This window comes from Cydia pomonella, chromosome 3 (assembly GCF_033807575.1).
Source record: "Cydia pomonella isolate Wapato2018A chromosome 3, ilCydPomo1, whole genome shotgun sequence".
Taxonomy (NCBI): domain Eukaryota; kingdom Metazoa; phylum Arthropoda; class Insecta; order Lepidoptera; family Tortricidae; genus Cydia; species Cydia pomonella.
The window spans coordinates 16,453,310-16,462,650 of NC_084705.1; positions in this window are offsets into that span (position 1 = coordinate 16,453,310).

The window sequence follows — 9,341 nt, forward strand, 5'->3', positions numbered from 1 at the left end:
GTATTAATCTCTTTAGAACGTTGCACGGAGTTAGTATTGATGATAGAAAATGTTAACTAGTGCAAGATATATGTGGAAGAGATTCTTAATTAGCATGTCAGCCCATACTTAATTAATATGGGTAAAATTCCATGTTCATACATGATAACGCCAGGCCACACACAGCTCAAATTGTAAATGATTATTTTGAGGGAGTTGATATAAATTGGCCCTCGAGGAGCCCGGACTTAACTGATTGAGCATTAATGGGACGAGCTTCAGAGGTGTAGATAAGAAATCGAACCCCCGCCCCATTTACACTTAGAGACCTGAAACATGCGCCAGTAGAAGACTGGACCAATATCCCGCAATAAGATACTTAATAAACAGCATGCTCAATCAATACGACGTATTAATTTGGTTGAAAGTTTTTTTTTGTTTGGTACCTATGTGAGGTACCAACTGTTTTCTACGTAAAATTTGTTGATTTTTTGTTTCCTATGTAATTTTAATAAACAAATGAAACGTTTCAAACCTTCGATGTTGTTTTATTAACTATACAACCGTTTCATTAATTCATGCCCCTAACTCTATTATTTTAGGGGATTTTCTAGTTTTTCGTTTGACCCGTTTTCTTTGTCCGCGCGTAGGGTTTGCAATCCGGATCCGAAGTATCCGAAATCATCCGGATATCCTGATCTTCCCATACATTTCAGATACCGTCATGCAAAACCTATCCGCGAGTACTGTAGTACGTAATTTTTGTTCCGTTAATATTGTTTCACGATAATTCAATAACATTAGTATTGCACTTAAGGTGTTTTAATTCATACAGATAGTATAGAACAGAGTACCTACATCCCTAAAAAGTTTATTTTTATACTGAAACAGCCTATATTGCTTGAAAATCACTAAAATAATTCATACAGTATCAATGTATCATAAGTTGTGTGGTAACATCTGAGAAATACTGATGAGCATGACTGGTAAGAGCGCTGGTGGCCTAGCGGTAAGAGCGTGCGACTTGCAATCCGGAGGTCGCGGGTTCAAACCCCGGCTCGTACCAATGAATTTTTCGGAACTAAGGTATGTACGAAATATCATTTGATGTTTACCAGTCGCTTTTCGGTGAAGGAAAACATCGTGAGGCAACCGGACTAATCCCAACAAGGCCTAGTTTACCCTCTGGGTTGGAAGGTCAGATGGCAGTCGCTTTCGTAAAACTAGTGCCTACGCAAAATCTTGGGATTCGTTGTCAAGCGGACCCCAGGCTCCCATGAGCCGTGGCAAAAATGCTGGGACAACGCGAGGAAGAAGAGAAGAGAGAGATCTGAGAAATACTGATGATTACATTGACGACCGGTTTGGCCTAGTGTGTAGTGACCCTGCCTATGAAGCTGATGGTCCCGGGTTCAAATCCTGGTAAGGGCATTTATTCGTGTGATGAGCATGGATATTTGTTCCTGAGTCATGGGTGTTTTCTATGTATTTAAGAATTTATAAATATTTATATATTATATATATCGTTATCTAACAAGGAAGGGTACCCAACTGTCCGACTCCGATTTGATTCATTTTGATATATTTTATAGAGTAGTCTAAAATAACGGACACGTATTTTTTTTTAGCTGCCCAAACTCAGCCTGTTAGGAGAAAATGGCCTTCAAAGTACTAAAAAGTTACTAAATCTTCTAACTCCTATAGAAAGTGATGCTCAAGCAACTTGCTAGTTAATGGCTGGTTTGAGTATATGTTTGAAAGCAGCAAAAAATAATGAGCACGTGTTTTGTTATATCTGCTTAAACTCAAGTTTTCCTAAAAAAATACCTGTCTTTATGTGTAACTTTAGCGATAAGATATTATAAAAAATCGAATGTCGATTTTTTTAGGAAAAAATGAGTTTTAGCCGATATAACAAAACACGTGCTCATTATTTTTTGCTGTTTTCAAACATATACTCAAACCAGCCATTAACTAGCAAGTTGCTTGAGCATCACTTTCTATAGGAGTTAGAAGATTTAGTAACTTTTTAGTACTTTGAAGGCCATTTTCTCCTAACAGGTTGAGTTTGGGCAGCTAAAAAAAAATACGTGTCCGTTATTTTAGACTACTCTATAAAATATATCAAAATCAATCAAATCGGAGTCGGACAGTTGGGTACCCTTCCTTGAAAGTACCCTCAACACAAGCCTTATTGAGCCTTATTGTGGGACTTAGTCAATTTGTGTAATAATGTCCTATAATATTTATTTTATTTATTTATTTAATAAGTAAGATTTATTTATTTATAAAAATAAAATCCTCCTTCTTCTTTTTAACTTCATCATCCTCATACGGGTGTGAATGTAAATTGAACCCACGCATTTTATTATTTTATAAATATGCCTAAAGATAACATCTAATAACTTTAGACCGATACTAAAAGTAGGTACCTTACATAATAAGTATTAATAACATATAAATATCAACTATTATTTAATAAAACTAGAGATATCCAAAATATTTTAACGCGCTCATAGATACATTTAGTACGACTTTCGTTAAGAGGCGACGAAATAATCTCAGGTATAACGTAACTCAGTTGTAACGTAACTATTATATCTTGTATCCTGTGTCTCCCATTTTAAAACAGATTCATCTCAGCTTTTCTACACGTGGTTAGCTGTAGGTACGTATTATATTCGTACATATCTATTTCGACGACTTAGCGAACAATAATTATCGTTCTTGTTTTCCTGATGAAAGAAAGTTCATTTTTACTTTTACTGAATATGCATGAGAATTTTTTTGCTTAAGTACCTAACTTAAAAAAATGGTATAAATGGATATTTATCTAAAAGCAATGTGTATAAATATTGTATTAAAACTGGAATACTAGTATATTCAATAAATCTTAAAAGTGCTATTGTATACTATCAAATAATTAGAACGGATTCATTGTTTTATTTCATAAATAACTATCCCAGTAACCGAAGACAAATATTAGAGCTGTTTTATTCGTTGTGTATAATTAAAAGTTAATAGCTTTTAGGTATTGGATTATACACGGTGTTGATCGGTGTTGCAAAGCCTCAAGAGCTACTAATTGTCATTATTTGTTTAATTCGTTGATTATATGATTCTAATCTGATTTATTTAGGTAAAATAAACTGATATTAACACAATATTTAACTCTTAATATTACAACAATATCCAAACGGAACATGACTTTCGACAAGTTTCGCAAATAACTCTTCCGATGATTAGTCATACTCGTATTTGTACTAAGAACCAAAAGAAATTTAGATAAACAATGTGTCCGGTGAAACTCTTCCTCAAGCCGAGAACGTGGGAAAAGGCTCGAGTAAACGGATTCCTACTACGAAATAATAAAGACCTATTGACCTGTCATAAACGATGTTCTGACAATTGTATTAGGTAGCTATTTATTTTCTGTATCGTACGTAGGTATCTAAAAGATATACAGCTATTACCTGAAATTCCAACACCTAACATTTCTAACATAAAATTCTCCTACATTTTGCATTGATTCTGTTTCAGGTGCAATACGGGGTGTAACAAATATAGTGGGATCCGTTTAAGGGCATATTCGGTATCGTGTTCTTAGGGAAAAGTAGAAGATTTTTTTTTTCTTGTATGGAACAGGTTGTCCTAGTCGGCCAACTTCAAAAAAAATATCTTCTAGATCTGGAATGACATCCGCTGTGCTGTGCCCTACCACATGCCACCAGCCTTCTGGGCACCCTACCATCGGACGACGAGCTAGCCCCCATTTTTTATTTGTAAATATATGTATTTAGATATGTTTTTGTACTTTAATTATATTATTATTTGTATTTTATGCGTTTTAATAAGTTACTTTTTGTAACTTCCAACATGAAAAAAAGAAATATACCATTCGATTCCTTTAACTGTATTGAAACAATAGAAGATTATAGAGCGACAATTATAAAGGCTACATAAACGCACTATTTCGCCGTCATAACAGAAATTTTCTTGCTTTTCTATACATATACTTCAACCCGGCTACAGGGCGGATATAACCGCGAAAATCAAAGTTCGTAAATTTCGAACAACTATCTCTATTACTCAAATTAAGTACGCCTTAATTAGAGTAAAAGAGACTCGGCTCATGCGTTACGTCACGATTGAGCTCCGTTTAGTAAGGGGCGTTTTTTGCGAATTTAAGGTAGTTTTCATTGGTTTTAGAAACACGATTCCTTAATGTGTTCCTTAAAGTTCAGACTATACATTTCCGCAATATTTAGCATTTAAACGGTTTCTTGACCTGATAAAATAGTTTCACTTCGTCCCTCACTGCCCCATTTGGATTAACATTTTGTCTTATAAATAGGTAGGTACCAAAATTAAATACACATTAGCTTCATTAATAAATAATACTTTACGTAATACGACTACTTTAGTTCCCGTGACCCGTTTAATTTTTACGCCAGCCCTTCGTTACCCTACTACTCAACACATACCCTACCCTATACAATCCCTGTCCTTATTCAAATAACTCTATTAAAGCATGTGTTTCTATAGCCCATGTTTATGAGTTAAGAAAAATACTGAATTCCTAGGCATATTGTGGAACGTGAAAATATTTGTCTCGTTCCCTGAGCTGGATCCTATTTTTGGACAGTTTGACCTTCGGGCATCTGATGTAACCTAACCTACATATCTTTTGGTTTAATGTAGGTAACTATGGTCAAAACGTTACATTACGATCAAAATACAAAGTACCTAAGATAAATAATGAGATTAATTTAATTATCGTAAGAAATATATTCAACTATTATAGGTATATATCTGTGTATAACCCGCAACACAGTTGAGACCATTTGTGCTTGTCTTAACAATAGGTAAGCTTCGGATTTCATAAGGAATTTATTTCGACGCAATTTATTGTTTCACACTTAACGAACGTTTAAGTAGTACGTTTAGTGTTGCTATGGTTATTTGTACAACAAGAGTGCTTATTTTGAGTCCCATGCAAGCAAAAGATTCTATAAGAGCGTAGCGAGTGAATCTTATTTAGAAACTTGAACGCAGTAAGGGACTCAAAAGCACACGTGATGTAAATAATTTTGATCTCGTGTAGTACACAAAAATTTTCACGACAGCAGTGTAAACATATTTGAAGGTACAACCTGAAAAAATGTAATCCGTTTTCATCACTATTTCATTCCTGTTTTCTTAAGGTATTCTAACAATTAAGTTTAATTACCTCAATAAAACAAAACGAAAGAAATTTCAATAAAATAATACGGAAAATATAATGAAGTAACGAACATCAATTGACAGTTCAATCGACAACTTTTTTTTGTAAAAAAAAAATTTTCAAGAAACGGTCCGAATTGCGGATAAAACTATTTGTCAACTATAGTAGAGTTCGTTAAAAGTAGAATTTTTTAAGTTCATTGTTTTGATAGTATAATAAAATACGTAAAATATGGTGTTTTTATTAAATTTTAAACATTTATTTCATTAATTAATTTTTACGATTGAGGACTCGTAGATAGTTTTGGAACGATGCGGTCTGACTTATTTCGGGGGTCTAATATAAACCGTCAATATACCGTTGAATTACGTATGCACTTATTTTTGTGTCTTTCTTTTTGCTAATGACGTGAAAGGGACAAAGACAATAGAATCCAAATATTTCGAACTTGTATTATGTCCCGCACGGTGAAATGACATTCGAATATAAAGGTCACTTGAATTGACAATTGTGGTTATCGATCGCGCACCACCAACCTTCGAAATGACATTCGAATATGAATGTTATTTTTTCTCACACAGAGTGAGCAAAATGCGATTTTGCTCACTGTTTTTAAGCAGCAAATTACACTTGTTCCAGCTGCTGACGTGAAAAATAATATATCAATAAAAAATTCTAACATTTAATCTACAAGTCAGCTGTTTTAAAGGTAAAAATAACATTCTTGTATAATATTCATTATTGTAATATTGTCCTGGGATTCCATAAAACAACGCGCTCGATAACCACTACAAGCAATTTTATTGTTAGTGCTTGATTAAACAGTGATAGTACTTCGTTACAGCAGTCAAGCCCAGATGGCGCTTTATAATCTACGATTAAAAAAATGCATTTAGCCGAAGTTTGACATAAATAACACACACTATAGGTACACTTTTTCATTGTGATACAAGTATTTCAGGAAATTTCAGAAAGTGGTAGATAGTAATAAATAGTATTATTAGGAGACATCGCGTAAGTACTACTATCTCTTCTCACACACAAAAAGACCAGGAACCAGGGATCTGAGAATGAATATGAAACAAAATATTATTCAAGAAAGTGTGTTTCCCCGTCGGTCCTATTATACGGCCTCCTGTATATATGCCGGCTTTCGCAATGTCAGTCATCCAATAGTGACTGTTAATTGCGATTAAACATCCGCAATTTGAATAGTTGAACCTGAACATTATTTGTAAATAAGATTCTAGCTTCGCAACAGAACAGAACCAAAGAAAAAGTGAATACTGTATTTAACTTTCAGCCTTCCAGTAGCGCAACGTTGTCTCTTACCTAGTTTGCTGTTCGCTACAGCGCGTTGTCCCTACGTTTAGCCATCGATATTTCGTATGAAGCAGTCAATCGTCACGTGGGTCGGCCAAGGCTTGGAACCCCAACTACCACCACCTTATAGCCACATATACTTACGTATTTACAAGAAAGTATCGCAATGTTGAATGTACTCGTATCAATGAGTGCAACATACACTCACACTCCGAATTAATATTAACAACAACTATTGAATTGACTTAAGCAAGTGTCCAGTAGAAATAAAAGTAAAGATATAAAGATAAACTAATCTGAAAGCAGCAGAGTTGTATCACATACCAAATAACTTATTTACTGTAACCTCAAAGCGGCCGACATCCGTATCAAAATCTACGTCGTGTTTAAACTATTTTTTTTCCAAGAGGAAGTGAAAACTTGGGGCGATGTCGGTCGGCAAGGTCGCGAGTAGGATGCGCGCAAGTGGGCTGTTGTCACTGCGTCTGCGCAGCACGCGTCGCATGTGCGTTCACTTGAGCTGAGTGCGCAGATATCGAAATACACATATACTCTTTAATCTGTTAACTAGTTATTATCGGTGTGTTGCTAAAAAGTAAGTATAATGACTTGATAAATAACTAAGACTTTAAAACTTAAATTTTAGGTACCGATGTTTATTGCTTTAGGCAGTCGACTTAGGACGGAAATATATCACCATCGATGTTTTTATTAAGAGAAAATGTGTGCGTTTTTTTAACACAGTTTCCCTTAAAACTCTTGCACTATATTTTAGAGAAGCCACAGCTCGCGAGCGAGTCGCGTGCCGTCGCCCCGGATGTGTTTCTAGGAGATTCCACTATGTATTCCAGCTCTACACTGTCCATGCTTAAGTCTCCGTACTTAGATAACACTAGCTAGTGACTTCAACAATACGAAATTTAAATGCAAAAAAAAATACAAAAAGTTACAATTCCGGGGATAGATCCAGGGACCTCTCTCTTCCTACTAAAAGGCTTAAATAAAAAATAGGAAATTAAAGTGAAAAAAAAAAACAAAATAGAATTCATTGTTCGGGGATGGAACCCAGAACCTCGCCACTGCAAAGCGAGCGTATTCCAACTGAGCCGCGAATGGTTATATGCGACATAGCCAAATTAGGCTACTTATTGCCGAGTAAAATCTAAATATCTAAATACCCCCTAAACCAGAATTCTAAAATATCTGAATTTTTCGCAAATCACTCAGTAAACATGTCTCACAAGGAAGAAACTCTTATGATATCGTACGGCTATTTGTTTAGGCGCGACTTACTATGAATCCGCCATTTTGAAAAAATTCCAAAAATTAGATCGACAAAAAAATCTATTTAGTCATAGAATATGGTCATAAAATTTCACGCGAATCGGTTGAGAATTGCGACCTGTAGAGGAGAACATCCGGACATACGAAAGCAGTCAGGTAAAGATTGAAAAAATCAAGAATACTTTTGTGAAGGTTAAATATAGATCAGATTTTCGAGAAATTAAGACTGGAGTACCTCAAGGGAGCAATTTGGGTCCCCTTTTATTCTTGGTATATATAAACGACCTTCCCTCTGCTATTCCCCATAAGTGCATATTATTCGCGGATGACACTACAATACTTGTAAAGGGAGAAAATATTCTATCATATGAAAATAATATTAATGATGCCTTGGCTTGCATAAATAAGTGGACATTGCATAATAATTTAAATATAAATATGGCAAAGACATTTTTTATTCAATTTCATTCATATAATAGTAAGCCATTGCAATTAAATGTTAATTATAATAGTTTTTCTATATCAAATTGTGAAAGTATTAAGTTTTTGGGATTATATATTGACCAGCATCTTAATTGGAAGGAGCATGTTGATTATGTCTGCAGCAGATTAGATCGATTCGTATTTGCGTTGAGGAATCTGAGACGCACAATTAATGCTGCGGCGTCGATGACAGCCTATCATGGTTATGTGTCCTCGGTGCTTAATTATGGATTGCTACTTTGGGGTAACTCTGTAGATGCCGAAAGAGCCCTCCTGTTACAAAAGAAGTGCATCCGTGCAATAATGGGAGTATGGGTGACAGATAGCTGCCGACCACTTTTTAAAACATTAAAGATACTGCCATTACCATGCATGTATATTTTAAAAGCGTGTCTATTTGTAAAGGATCGCCCAGAGATATTTAAAATGAGATCTGAGTTCTTCTCAGGAACTCAGAGATCTCAATATCAAAATCTAATATATCAGCCAAGATGCTACAAGGCTATATACAAAAATAAAGCCTATAATATGTGTATCCTACTATACAACAGTGTGCCTGTTAATTTAAGATGTCTAGAAAAAACTCAATTTAGGAAGAAAATGACAAGCTTTCTATTAGAACACTGTTTCTATAGTGCAAGGAGTTTATTGAGCACAATCATGCAAATAATTAACATTATTATTAAGTATTCTTGCAAATAAATGATATTGATTGATTGATTGATTGCAGATTTGCCGAGTCAAAACGTAGACCTACGCTACGCTTCGGTCAATGAATGTCATTATCAATAAGTCAGAAAAATTATTAAAAAATAAGTCAATAAAAAACAAGTAAAAAACAACAGTACATTTACACAGAATCAAGAACAAGAATAAGAACATTATACATTTGGGCTATTTTCCATTTTATACAATCACTTTTAGAATTAAAATAGTACACATTTGTGAGTTACGCGGAACTATTGGTCATCACACCTAGTCCATCTCTAAAATCTGTGCATCTAAATTGATCGTGCGTATCTTGTAATCTAGATGTCCTTTTTCACCG